Source organism: Halichoerus grypus, chromosome 2 (genome assembly GCF_964656455.1).
Source record: "Halichoerus grypus chromosome 2, mHalGry1.hap1.1, whole genome shotgun sequence".
In the NCBI taxonomy this organism is placed as follows: domain Eukaryota; kingdom Metazoa; phylum Chordata; class Mammalia; order Carnivora; family Phocidae; genus Halichoerus; species Halichoerus grypus.
The window spans coordinates 77,865,487-77,879,025 of record NC_135713.1 but is presented as its reverse complement, the minus strand read 5'-3'; the positions used below and the strand labels follow the sequence as shown (position 1 = coordinate 77,879,025).

The 13,539-nt window shown below is 34.2% G+C and overlaps 1 long non-coding RNA gene and 1 pseudogene across 1 annotated transcript in view; one reads left to right on the top strand and one right to left on the bottom strand.

Annotated features, from left to right (window-relative positions):
• LOC144381107 (uncharacterized) overlaps window positions 1-13,131 on the top strand; it is a 114,904-nt gene extending 101,773 nt beyond the window's left edge. The window contains exon 4 of the long non-coding RNA XR_013445677.1: window positions 13,100-13,131. This is a non-coding gene — a long non-coding RNA (uncharacterized LOC144381107). The remainder of the gene's footprint in view (window positions 1-13,099) is intronic.
• LOC118528554 (cytochrome b5 pseudogene) lies at window positions 5,814-6,171 on the bottom strand (annotated as a pseudogene).
• Window positions 13,132-13,539: the final 408 nt, after the last annotated feature.

Sequence of the window (13,539 nt, the reverse complement as noted above, 5' to 3'; positions counted from 1 at the left end):
TGGATTAGCCATTAGTTTATCCATTAACAAACATTTCTTGAGCGTCTTTGATGTGTCAAGCATTATTCCAGAGGCTTGGGATACATGAGTGAACAAAGTAGACAAAAGCTCTTTCCTTCATAAAGTGTTTAGGCATCATATACCTTTATTTACACAAAATAGGCAAGTAATAAAATATGTTGGAAGTTGTTAAGTGCTTTGTGAAGAAAGGGAAAGTAGAGCAGGTTAAAGGGGAATGGAAATGCTGAGATGGGGGGAGGGATGATGGATAAAGAGGGCACTGCAATTTGGAATAGTGTGATCAGAACTGGGCTTATTACATTTGAGCAAAGGCTTGAAGGAAGTGAAAGAGGTAGCTGTACAGATTAGGGGCAGAACATTCTAACCACTAAGACAGTTCATGCAAAGGCACTGAAATGGGAGTTCTGGCATATCCAAGAAGCCAATGTGGCTGGAGTAGAGCGAGTGAGAGGAGAAGTTACTAAAATCGTGTTCAGAGTGGAAACAGATGAATGGGCCACTACAGGGACTTTGTCTTTTCCTGGGCATGAGATCAGGGACCATGACAAGGTTTTGAGCAAAGGAGTGACATGAGTTATGTGTCCCTGGAGCTGCTGTTCTGAGAATAGACAGCAGGGGGCTAGAATGCCATTCTAGTCAGGAATTAAGAACAGGGAAGAGCCAGGGAGAGCTGTTAGTGGCTTGGTCCAGGGCAGTAACAGTGACAGTGTGCCAAGTAGTTGAATTCTGGATATATCTTGAAAGTAACATCTACTGAATTTCTTGATAGATGAGATAGGGGAGAGATGTGGTAGTAGGCTCTTGTGAGGCAGTATGAGCCAACTTGAGCTCACTGTGTCTGAGCTATGCAAATTAGAACTAATCTTTACGATATTAAGGGGACCTCCTGAGTCTTAAGGCAGACTTAGACATATGGGCACTAAACTGTATGTCTGTATATGCTTAGACCATGGACAGTAATTCAGCTATTACAGTTTGTTTGACTGGGATTTCTTTTAAGGTGAATGTGGTCTTGATAGGAAATTTACTATAGGATAATCCAGGAGACAGAGCCACTTTTTTTTCATTTTGTTTCTTTCTTTCTTTTTTGTTTATTTGGAATAAATATCACATTTTACTTTAAGTTGGATACTTACTGACTGAGAACAACCTTTGGTGACTTTGATTTTTGCTTCTAAGACATTTTGGTCTAAACCAATGCCCTTGAAATCTGTATATCCTCTTTAATTTTAATCCATTGAAATACTTGTTTAGCAAGTTCATTTTAGAGTCCAATTAATAGTGTCTTGTGGTTTTATAATATGAAGTCTGGTTGCTTGACTTTATGAAAAATGCTGATATATTTAACTTAACAGAAGGTGTTTTATTATAAGTAGTGGTAGTGATGCTTTTCAGCAACTGTGCTGTGTTAAATCCTATCTTGAATATTAAGTATTTAGTCCACGTATTGCAGCAATATACCCTGGTCCTGTAATCCTTTGCAGACAAATTGGGTGAAATGAATGTAGTACAAATCTGACCAGCCCTGGGGGTATTAATTATATTACACAATGAACTCAAGCTCAGATATACATTTCCAAATTGCCCTTTTCATGGAAAGTGATTACTCAAAATTGGTAATCATATGAAATGCTGTAGTTCATTTGATTTGTTATATTATGAAAACTGATAAAAGAAAATAAGAAAATGGATTTTTGTTTTCCATGTTTCACGAGACATAACACATTACTATCATTGAACTTTAAACCTTATTCTTATATGATTTAAAACTCTATTTACTAGTTTTAAAATTTTTTTAATTGGAGTTAAAGTCAGCATATAGTTAAATGCATGGATATTAACTTTATAGTTCAATAAACTTTGACAATTGTAGGAACCTAAATAACCATCACCCGACCACAGATCAGCACTGTCCAATAGAACTTTCTGTGGATGGTGATAATGTCCTATATCTGTGTTGCCAATGTAGTAGCCACTACTCACATGTGATTTTTGAGCATTTGAGATGTGGCTAGTCTGACTCAGGAACTGAATTTTTAATTTAATTTAATTTTAAGTATTTTAAATTTAATTCGTATGACCATAGGTACTAGTGGTTACAGTATGGGACAGTAGGGCCCTAGATAGTTCTCAACTGGGACTGTAGGAGAGAATTAAACCCTAAAGCTGATGGCATATACTATTTCTAATGAATTAACTTACCACTTGTGCATCTAGGTTGGTATTGTGCATCTCCTAATATTAGGAGAATTAGAACAATAGTCACTCAGATCATTTCTGTAAGACTTAATTCTTTCACAGCGCTCAGTTGAGAAAGACTGTCCTAGAAAGTTTCCCCATTTCCTTTTCCAGTCAATACCAGCCCCTAATTACAACCATAATTCTTTTATTTATCTCCATTAACTATTTTTGCCTATTTACAGACTTCATATAAATGGAAATATACAATGCATTTGCTTTTGTGACAGTCTTCTGTCATTCAATATAATGTTGTAAGTATCAATAGTATATTCCTCCTTATATTGCTACATATCATGTAATATATCCATAATGTCAACATAGCAAAATTTATTTATCCATTCTCCAGATGTGCCCATTTCATTTTTGTCAAATTCATTGTCATAAAATTTTCCATAGCATCTTCTTATTATCCTTTTAAAGTCTGTATTATCTATAATGATGTCTTTTGTTTCATTTTTTGATGTTGGTAATATACTTAATTGGTCTTGCTAGGACATTATCAATTTATTAAAGAAAAAACTTTGGTGTTCTTGATTTTCTCTATCTTTTTATATTTTACTTATTTCTGCTTTTATCTTTGTTATTCCTTCCTTTTGTTTACATTTAAAGTAAAATCCATTAAAACTAACTACTACTTTCTCCTACCCTTTCATTTACTATATAAATTCTTAGCGATGCTTTGAAATACCAATTCTTTCCATTTTTTTAATTGGTTCTTCAGATATTCATCAAACATTTGGCTACTCCATGGAAGGTACTAGGATAAGCAACAGTGAACAAGATAGACATAATCTTTGCCCTTTTGCATTCATAATTTTGTTGAGCAGGTGGAAATCAGAAAAGAAATTGCAAGGATGGTAGGTACCATGATGGAGAATTGCAGAAAAATCTGGGAGTTTACAACAGGGGACTTACATAGATTGGGAAAATCATCCTGAGGTAATGCAGCTTGAGATGAGCATGGCTAGGAGTTAGCTAAATGAAAGAGGAGGAGATAGGAGAGCACTACAGGCAGGAGGAACAGATGTACAAGACACTGGAGTGAGAAGGAGCATGGATGAGGAGTTAAGGAAGGCCAATATGGATGGAGTGTGGAAATGAGAAGGGGTGCAGCTTGGGATGAAGCTTGAGAAAGAGATGGGGCAATATCACATGGTCTTACAGGCCATGTGGATAATTTTAGATTTATCTTAACTAAGGGTAATGGGAAATCACTGAAAACTTCTAAGCTGAGGAAACACATCTGGTTTGCATTTCACAAATCTCGTTCTGGTTACTGTGGATGTATGTTGAATGTAGACAGAAGGCAAATATTTATGAATAAAGGCTAAATGGGAAGCAATTGCAGGTGAGACATATTGTGATATGCATCAGAGTATATTCAGAATTCCTTGTGCCCCAGTAACTAGTTCCCGTTAAAATGGAACTCAAAGTGATGTAATATTATGATTTTTATAAAAGGCTTCCTTTGAGTTGACACTCCTTTCGAGCCAGATATACTAGGCAGTCTATTTCTTTCATCTTATAAATGTTGAATATAAAGTGCTCAAATTTGAGAATAACACTTTTATTCCATATTGTGACAAGTCAGACTGGGGTGACTGCAGAATGTAGGTCACCTATAAAATTTAACTTCCTAAGAAGACTTCTGAAATACAAAGTAAAAGAAAAATTCTGTTCTGTGTTGACAATCTCACTGAATTGCATAATTTTTCTGACAGCTTCACTTTTACATGGAATTTTTGAACATTTAAAATTGAAATGGAAAGTTTGTTGATGTCTCAAATCTTTAATAGTTTTTTCAAATAAGTTTTGAATGTGAGTTTAAGCATTAACTTATTTTTTTAAATTGACAAAATTCAATATTTATATCAGCACAAAATTCAGTTATTCATGCATATACCTTAGGTGTTGTATCTATTTCTTTCTTTCTCTCTCTCTCTCTGTCATCATCTGTTTATCTATATGCCATCTATTTTAAAAAATTGTCATAAAGTTTGTCCCTAATGTTTATTTAATAATTACACTGGGAAGAAATAAGATTTCAGCAATATATTTACATTTTAAAAGTTGTTTTTAATTTTTTGTAACTTACTTTAACAATTTTTTTACTTTTTTTTTTAAACAGAAAACCTATGAATACCATTTAAATGACTTTTTTCCTTTTTGATTTGAATGGGGGAATATCTAGCTCATCTTTATTTAGGACAAAATGGAAGTTAAGTAGATTAATTTCTCAGTGAGATTTATCATCTTCAATAGATTAAAGCACAAAATAAGTGGTCAATTTGGTCTAAGAATAAGCCAGTTAGCAGATTTTAATATTGTCAAGCTATCATTGACTACTCAGATTTTAAAAGATGAATAGCCTTATGATCTTTCCATTTTCTAGAGATTTTTAAAAATACATTTTCAAAGCTAGATATATTTTTAAAAGATCATGCCTACAATAAGTAAATTATGTAGAGATAGAACATCAAGAAAAAGTTGATGAACAAAAAGGCACATTCTAAGAGTTCAGGAGTAGAAAGAACAGAAGAGTTCTTTTTGGTTTGGTTTTAGTATAGGAAAAAAGGGAAATAGGTGTATTAAAATTATTTTCATAAGTCAGAGGAAGACAAATACCATATGATTTCACTCATATGTGGAATTTAAGAAACAAAACATGAACATAGGGGAAAGGAAAAAAATAGAGAGGGAAGCAAACCATGAGAGACTTTTAACTATAAAGAACAAACTGAGGGTTGCTAGAGGGGAGGTGGGCTGGGGGATGGGCTAAATGGGTGATGGGTATTAAGGAGGGCATTTGTGTTGAGCACTGTGTGCTATATGAAAGTAATGAATCACTAAATTTTACTCCTGAAACCAGTATTACACTACATATTAACTAACTAGAATTTAAATAAAAATTGAAGTCCAAAAAATTAGTAAAATCAATCTTCTAACTCTCTCCATTATATATAAGAAATAATTGTCTATGGCAATATCTTTAAGTTGGTTTCTACCCTTTATGATTTTATAAACTTAATTTACTTTGTGTGGCATTCATCTAGCAAAGGTACATAAATATAAACATCAAAGTTTGACCTATTATGTGTATAGTCATACACCTGTTTGTGTCCTAAAAATATAAGGTTATATACCTGGGTTATTTTTTTAACTATACACAATCATGGAAACTAAACAGGAATTAATCAACACATTTCATAAAGGCCTGATACCTGGTAAACCTTGCCTTTGGCTATGCCAGTGAATCAATAACTATGGGTAAAGACTATAAATTCTATTGCCATCTAAGTACCATCTGATGGACTTTTTTCTAAGTGATACACTGCATTTTCCCAGCAATTCACTTGAACAACGAAAGTAATTTTTAAAGAATTAAATAGTAAAAAATATTATGCAATTTAAAAAAAATAAATAAAATTATTTTTCAGGGGACGGTTTCCATCAGTTGAAGCAGTTAACATTGGCCTCCTTCTCCCTGGTCCCAAAGCAGTCTTTTCTTTCATTGGCTTCTGAGAATGTGTTTAGTCTTGGACTGTATACATTCAGGCTACCACCAGTGCTGAGATGGCTGGGATCACCCAGGTGGTCCACCACCTGGAATTAGAAATAAGTAGTAATGAGAGTTTCCGAGTCTTAGTTATCTTTGATCTGTCATCTGGATGAGTGACGTATGTTTTGGACATTTCTCAAGCATCTGTAAAGTGCCCAGCATCCTCAAAGTTTTCAGTAGCATCCAGTTTGTTCCCTTAAGACTTCTTCCCTACGAGGATGCTCCTCCGAAATCGTGGTCACATCGTACACCTTGTGGTACAGGATCAGCCAAGTGCTTTTGCTGTGGTTGTGCTTCTGGATCTTTTCCAGGGTGTAGTACTTGACGGTCTGGTCCAACTGCCCAGCCATTTTGGAACGCAGCAAACCTCAGGCAGGGCAGACACCAGCTGAGCCTGGTGCAGCAGAGTGTGCATCTCATCTAGTTGGGCCCTGGACATTCCCGGCACTGTGGCCCCACACCCAGAGCCTCATTTTCTAGAGATTTTGCAGGTATTTTTAAAGAACAATTCAGAATACCAGAATATTGACAAGTTTCATTTCAGAAGAATTTTTTGAAGATCAAATATTAAGATATCAGTTGAAAATTATTTTATATTGCTTTCTAACATATTAAAGTTAACAATTAGTTTGCTTAATTATTAGTGATACATATAACATTTATTTTTGGCATATACTTTGGATTTTGCATAATCCTTAGTACAGAAACAAGCTACATCTTCTTTCTGTGACTATAATGTAGAACTGCATTCCTGGAGTGTTTGATTTTATTGATAATTTCTAGTTCAGTATTTCCTAAATGTCATTCTACCACAATACATTTTCACTAGTTCATAATACAGTGAGAAAAATAAGGATAATGTATATTTTGCATAAAACTGAATGTGTTTGATTTAAGAATTATCCTTTATTTTGAGATTATGCCCTTATTGTTATGAATTTCCATAGTCCTGTTATTTAGAAATTATGGTAATAATAAATGGTGGTTGGCATTGATTTATAAGATATACTTATTTGGCCAAATAAAATGTCTGCAACACTTGGTCAGACCTATAAATAATTAATTTTGGAATTTCACCAGTCCTTCAAACTTAGAGGATTAAGAACTACTCATTTAATTACTACATAGTTCTTCAAAATCCTAAGCAAAGGAAAAAAATTCTAAAAAGCTCACAGGAAATCTGTGTTCACATAGTGATAAAAACTTAATCTGTTTTGAAAATAAATATTCAATTCTGATTCTAGTAATTATGGATCCTTATTTTTATCTGTAAGTATCCTAAGGTAGAGTTGGTCCTCTGTACTGATGTAGCTTTTAAATAATTAATTAATTAATTAATTAATTAATTTTTAGATTTTATTTATTTGAGAGAGAGAGAGTGAGAGAGAGAGTGCACGGGGTGGGGGTCAGAGGGAGAAGCAGACTCCCGGCTGAGTGGGGAGCCCAATGAGCTCCATCCCAGGACCCTGGGATCATGACCCGAGCTGAAGGCAGAAGCCTAGCCTAACCAACTGAGCCACCCAGGCACCCCCTGATGTAGCTTTTGATCAGACTTCTGGATTTCATTTATATGGATCAACTTTGTTTTGAAATTTAGGTGCAGTTAATTGAACTAACCGCATTTTTCAGTCCATGACTTATTTTTCTCATTGGTCCATACAAAGCTTCCTTTCTTTCCTTCTTTCTCTTTTTTCTCTCATACCTCACTTTCATTTTCCCCTCTTTGAAAACTAAATATTTTTAATCTATGTATTTAAATTTGAATATGTTCCTCCAAAAGCATATTGTTTATATTAATATATTCTTAATTAATATAAGTAGTATCTTATATTTTTCATTTTATTTCTTTTAAAACTGAGTCCTCCTTTTTGACATTGTTCATGTTGTTACTTGTACATCTAATGTAGCTTCTAACTGCTGCATAAAATTCCATAGTCTATGTCAAGAACTCAGAAGGATTTCTTAAACTTAAAAACCAGGAATGATAACATTACCTGAAATTAAATATTCTGTTCAATTAAGGACTCCTTGGACAACAATCACTAACTGGAAGTAGAAAGCTACTTGCAAAATCCAATAATAACTGGGGTTTAATATTTAAAATATGCAAGTGACTCTTGCAAATCAACTAGAAAAATACACCCCAGGAGAAAGGTAAAAATAGATTAACACAAAATTTAAAGAAGAGCAAACTTAGAAAATTAAGAGGCCTGGGATAAGATGGTCAAAATAATGAGTAATATAAGAAATGCTCATTAAAGCAACATTTAGCTATGACTTTAAATCACTAGACTAGCAGACATTAGAAAGATGGATAGTAGCAACTGAGACATGAAGGTATAAGATACTCTATTGCATTCCTGGTGTTAGTGGAGAACAACGTAGCATGACTTATTTAGAAGAAGTGTAAGTGTAAACCCATCATTCTACTTCTGAGTATATATCTAAGAGGAATTAAGGGGGCATACATGGGGATTTTCTTTGTAGAAATGTTCATGGAGGTGAGCTGGAAGCACCCTGGATGTCTGTTATCTGGGCAGGGGTAGAGAAACCTGGGGCAGTGGGTATGTAAAATGTGGAGCATATGGGTGTTCAAATGCCAGCCATCAAAAAGGAGTTCTATGGTGGCGCCTGGGTGGCTCAGTCGTTAAGCGTCTGCCTTCGGCTCAGGTCATGATCCCAGGGTCCTGGGATCGAGCCCCGCATCGGGCTCCCTGGTCTGCGGGAGGCCTGCTTCTCCCTCTCCCACTCCCCCTGCTTGTGTTCTCTCTCTCGCTGTGTATCTCTATCTGTCAAATAAATAAAATCTTTAAAAAAAAAAAAAGGAGTTCTATGATATTTAAAATAGTTTGTATTTTTCTGATTTTAAATTTGAAGTCCCTTAATGTGCTCATGGACCACTTAAGAAAATAAAAGTGCTATATGTGGGATTTAAACAAACCAACGAGTACAAAAACCAAGCTCATAGGTACAGAGGAGAGATTGGTGGCTGCCAGAGGCAGGAGGGTGGGTGGAGGGTGAGTGAAGTACATAAAGGATGTCAAAAATTATGAAATTCCAGTTTGAAAAAAATAAGTCATGAGGATATAATGTACAACGTGGTGACTAGAGTTAATAATACTGTATTGTATATTTGAAAGTTGCTAAGAGAGTAGATTTTATTTTATTTTATTTTATTTTTTTTTAAGATTTATTTATTTATTTGAGAGAGCGAGAATGAGAGAGAGTACATGAGAGGGGGGAGGGTCAGAGGGAGAAGCAGGCTCCTCGCCGAGCAGGGAGCCCGATGCGGGACTCGATCCAGGGACTCCAGGATCATGACCTGAGCCGAAGGCAGTCGCTTAACCAACTGAGCCACCCAGGCGCCCGAGAGTAGATTTTAGAAGTCCTTATAACATACGCCCCAATATTTTTTGTAACTATGTATGGTGATGGATGTCAACTAGACTTATTGTGGTGATCATTTCACAATATATACAGATATCAAATGATTATGTTGTACACCTGAAAGTAATAGAATGTTATATGTCAATTATACTTCAATTAAAAAAAAAGAAAGAAAATGAAAGTGCACTTTACCAAATTTTTAATGTCTGAAGGCTGCAGAATAAGGACATGGTTAGGGACTCTTGTGATCTGCCCCATCTTCAAATACTTTCTAAATAAAAAAAAAATACATGGAAGAATACTTAATAAAATCTAATAGTGTTAAAAGGATTATAACTAAAAATGCAGTCTCCTGCTATATCTCTTCTAATCATCAAAACAGCCTTCCCTGTTGGTACCACTTTCAACTTTTAGCTATTTTTAAATATTTACCTCCATATTTTTAAATTATGTACTCATACTATCCTCAATTTATGATTTTGAGATATTTATTTAAACTTGAATATGCAATTTCAGTTTTTCTTTTTCAGGCAACCTCATACTCCCCATATTTCATTCTTCCTCCCCATTCACCGTCCTGCTCCCCTGCCCTGCTATCCACCATGGTGCCTGGTGTCTCTGAATCTCTTGCCTCTCTGGTTCAATAGGTACAGAAAAGGCTGATTTCTCAGGATGGTCAGTGGTGGTGGTTACAGTTATTCACTTAGAGATATGGAGGTTATGGTAGGGGCCTCAATATTTAATTTTCCTTTTTAGACTTTCCACCAATCTTCCTGTTTTCAACTCAACTTGTTTAATTCTGTCACCTCTGAGTGTTGAACTATGAACGTCATCATGGATCTGTGGAACAAACTTTCTTCCAATTATTATCTTTGGAAATCTCTGAGGTATAACAGCAACCATTTTGCTAAATGCATTACGGGTCTGTTTATTTCCTTCTTATATAGTATTTTGGGTTTGAAGATATCGCCCAGTTTTATTAAATATTGTACTTCTATTTCTATTTTTTTCTACTTGTGAGTTTTGGGAGATTATTTATTTATCAAACAATAGAACAGTTTATGTAGAAATTCTACATAGGATTTTTCAAGCATCAGTCTATAAGACTATAGAATCTTTTCTGGTCATAATTTTCTAGGACTAGGATTCCTTAGAGAGCACTTTGTATAAATGCTCTCATAGGGCATTATTATCTCACGCATACTTCCTTAGTTGCCCTTCACACCATGTCTGCACATTAAATGCTATTACTTTTCCAGTTTAACAGATGAAGAAACGGAGACTTAGAGGTTTAATCATCTGCCCAAGATCACAAAGCCTCTAAAGGGCAGCACTAACATTTGAACTTCTAGCTCCATAGCCCAGGCTTAGCCTTCTGTGCTAGCAAGAACAAGGATTATTGGTGACTTCTTGCAAAACCAGGGCTGGTGGGTGGATTCAATGAGCTACAAGATGTATATTATGTAGCTCTTAAAAAAAAGTTAGCCTCCTCTACTTTCGTCTTCATTTTGCCATTTAACCTGGTATTTAATTTTTTTTAAACATGTGTATCTTATTTCCTTAAATAGGTAACCTTGTTTGAAGAGAAGTTTTTCACCCATTTTGTAGTCATTCTAAAACCAAATCCACTGCTTTTTAGCTGAATATAGAATTTAGAACTCAATAATTACTTTTATAATAAGTATTTAGAGATTGTCTTTTGATATTTAAGATGTTTCTATTAATATGGGTTATTATCCAGGTATTTTTATATGTTTAAAATATCAGTTTTGCAAAGCTTTTCTACATAGTCTCTATTTACTGGTTATTATTAGGGATAAAACAGGTTTGAGTATCATTGTGAAAATTCTGAAATAAATTAGATTTTACGAGACTTTCTCTGTAATTCTAAAATGTTAATTAAAATAATATTTTTTATAATTTGAAGTAAAGAAATAATAAAGTACACTTGGCTGGCCTCTTAAGTTTTGGGGCTGGGGTCATCATTGCCTCACAAAAGGCGCTTGATTATGGCTTAGTATTATAACAGACTTCTAGGTCCAGATTACATGCTGAGTCTCTAACTTAATTTCCATGGAGATTAAAAGTCCAGAGTGGGGAATACAGTCAATAATATTGTAATAACATTACAGTAATGTATAGAATTGTTGAATCAGTATGTTGTATGCCTGAAGCTGAAGAAACATTGTATCTTAATTATATTTCAATTAAAAAATTCAATCCAGCATAACATTCTTGGCCCTTCAAAATATGGTTCAGTGTGCCTTTTAAATTATATTTTTACATTTTTCCCTACTCGCTGCTATTATCTTGGCTCATTACTCTCCAAACATGTCCTCTGCTTTCTTTCTGGCTCTACTCATGTTGATCCTCTGTCTGCTGAAATCATGTGCATCTTTCCAGGTCTTTCTCAAATTTTATCTTCTCAGTGAGGACTTAATCCTTTCACCTATATTCTTGAATTCTTACAGTCCAGGTTGAATTGATATAGCAATTTTTATATCAATATTCCAATATTATTCTGTTATATATTATAGCAGTATTATTCTGTGATACATATTCTATTTCTTCCTCCCATCTCTCAATTTCCACCTATTCTCCTACTCCATGCTTCCAGACTCTTGAAGCAAGAGTTGAAAATAATAAATGAATCCTATTGGTCTTTGTATAATAATAATAATAATAATAGTAACTTTTATAATAATAAGAACAACAATAACAATGATACCTGAAATTGTTGAATGTTTACTAGAGGTAGATGCTATAGTTTGGCTTGCAGTATCATATCTCTTTAGTCTATACAACTTACAATGACATAGGTATTTTTATCACATTTTATAGATGGGGAAACTCAGACTTAGAGAAGTTACTTGCTCCAAGACCACACAGCTAGTGAGTGGTGGGGCCAGGATTTCACTCCAAGCATTAGGATTCCAGAGCACATAATTTGAATCACACACAGTAACCTCTACAGCACTGTTGCCAATAGTAGAAACTCAATAATTTTTTTAAGTTGAATTTATATTTCCAAAGAAGCATACATTTACATATCAAAATTTGATGCAACATGGTTAGTCTATTTTACACATGTGCTTTCTTCAGAAACATGCATTGTAAAGGGTATTCGCAGTATATTACTTTTTATGGAATATTACTTTTATAAGAATGGATATAAGTACTCTGTAGTATAGAAGATTAGACAATATGGTTTGAAAAACATTGAAATTATTTGACTATCATACCACTTGAAGAAATGACTTTTCAAATCTAAGTTAATAACTTTTCCCATTATAAAGCATTGTTCTTAGAAATTATCCATGATGCATATTGTTATTGTTTATTACTGGCCGTTTTTTGACTCATCTTTTGCTGAATAATACAAGCTTATTTTCTTGCCTATTTACTCCAGGCCAGGAGGGCAAATAGATTTTATCTCAAGGATCACCTGTGTTTGTTCAATTAATAGTAGCTACCAAGAACACTGAGTTAAGAAAGACTCTGAATCTTTGCCCAGGACTCACGTAAGAGTGAACTATGATCAGTTAGAAATATCTGATGTAAATGTAGGACTGGTACAAATACCACCATGCCTGCTGCACACTTGCCATTCCTGTTGTAGGCTGTTGTCTTTTAGTGCTCTATAGACATATGTTGGAGTGTAAATGAATTTTGGTATTAAGTAAAACATAACTGAATAAGGAAATGCTTGGAATACAACAGTGATTTGTTCTGAGCTAGGTATTTTGGAATAGGTCACTCTTTATATTAATTTATCATGTATGTAAGGTATAGATTTTTAGCATTATCTCTGCTAATGTCTTTGTCATCACGTATTATGACCTATACATTCTTATTATATATCTTGGCACTATTTTCTTATCTTTTTATTAGGCACTGTTACTGGAGAGCTTTCATCCACTCTGGGTGATGCCAAAGATACATTTCACTAAAACAGTAATTACACTTCTGGACCTTTGCCTGGTAAAATGGAAAACATATAAAATATGTGGTAAGTTTATTAAATTATTATCCAGCTTTTATTCCTCAGGTTTTTTCTTATGTATTTATAGAATAAGGTAGTCAATAAAGGTATTGGGTTATAATGATGACAGTGAATGTTTGTAAGTAATCTTACAAGTTTCCTGGCTCCCTTCAAGCCCTAATTCTGCAGCTTGATTGGTCTTTCCTACCTTACATCTAATGGTCACACTTAAAGTCACTTCATACTTACAGACTTCACTTTTTGTTAAGGATGTTGTCCATGTTTTGAGTCTTTTGTTTTTGGTTTTATTTAAATTATATAAGAATTTCAACCTGAATATAAAGATAAA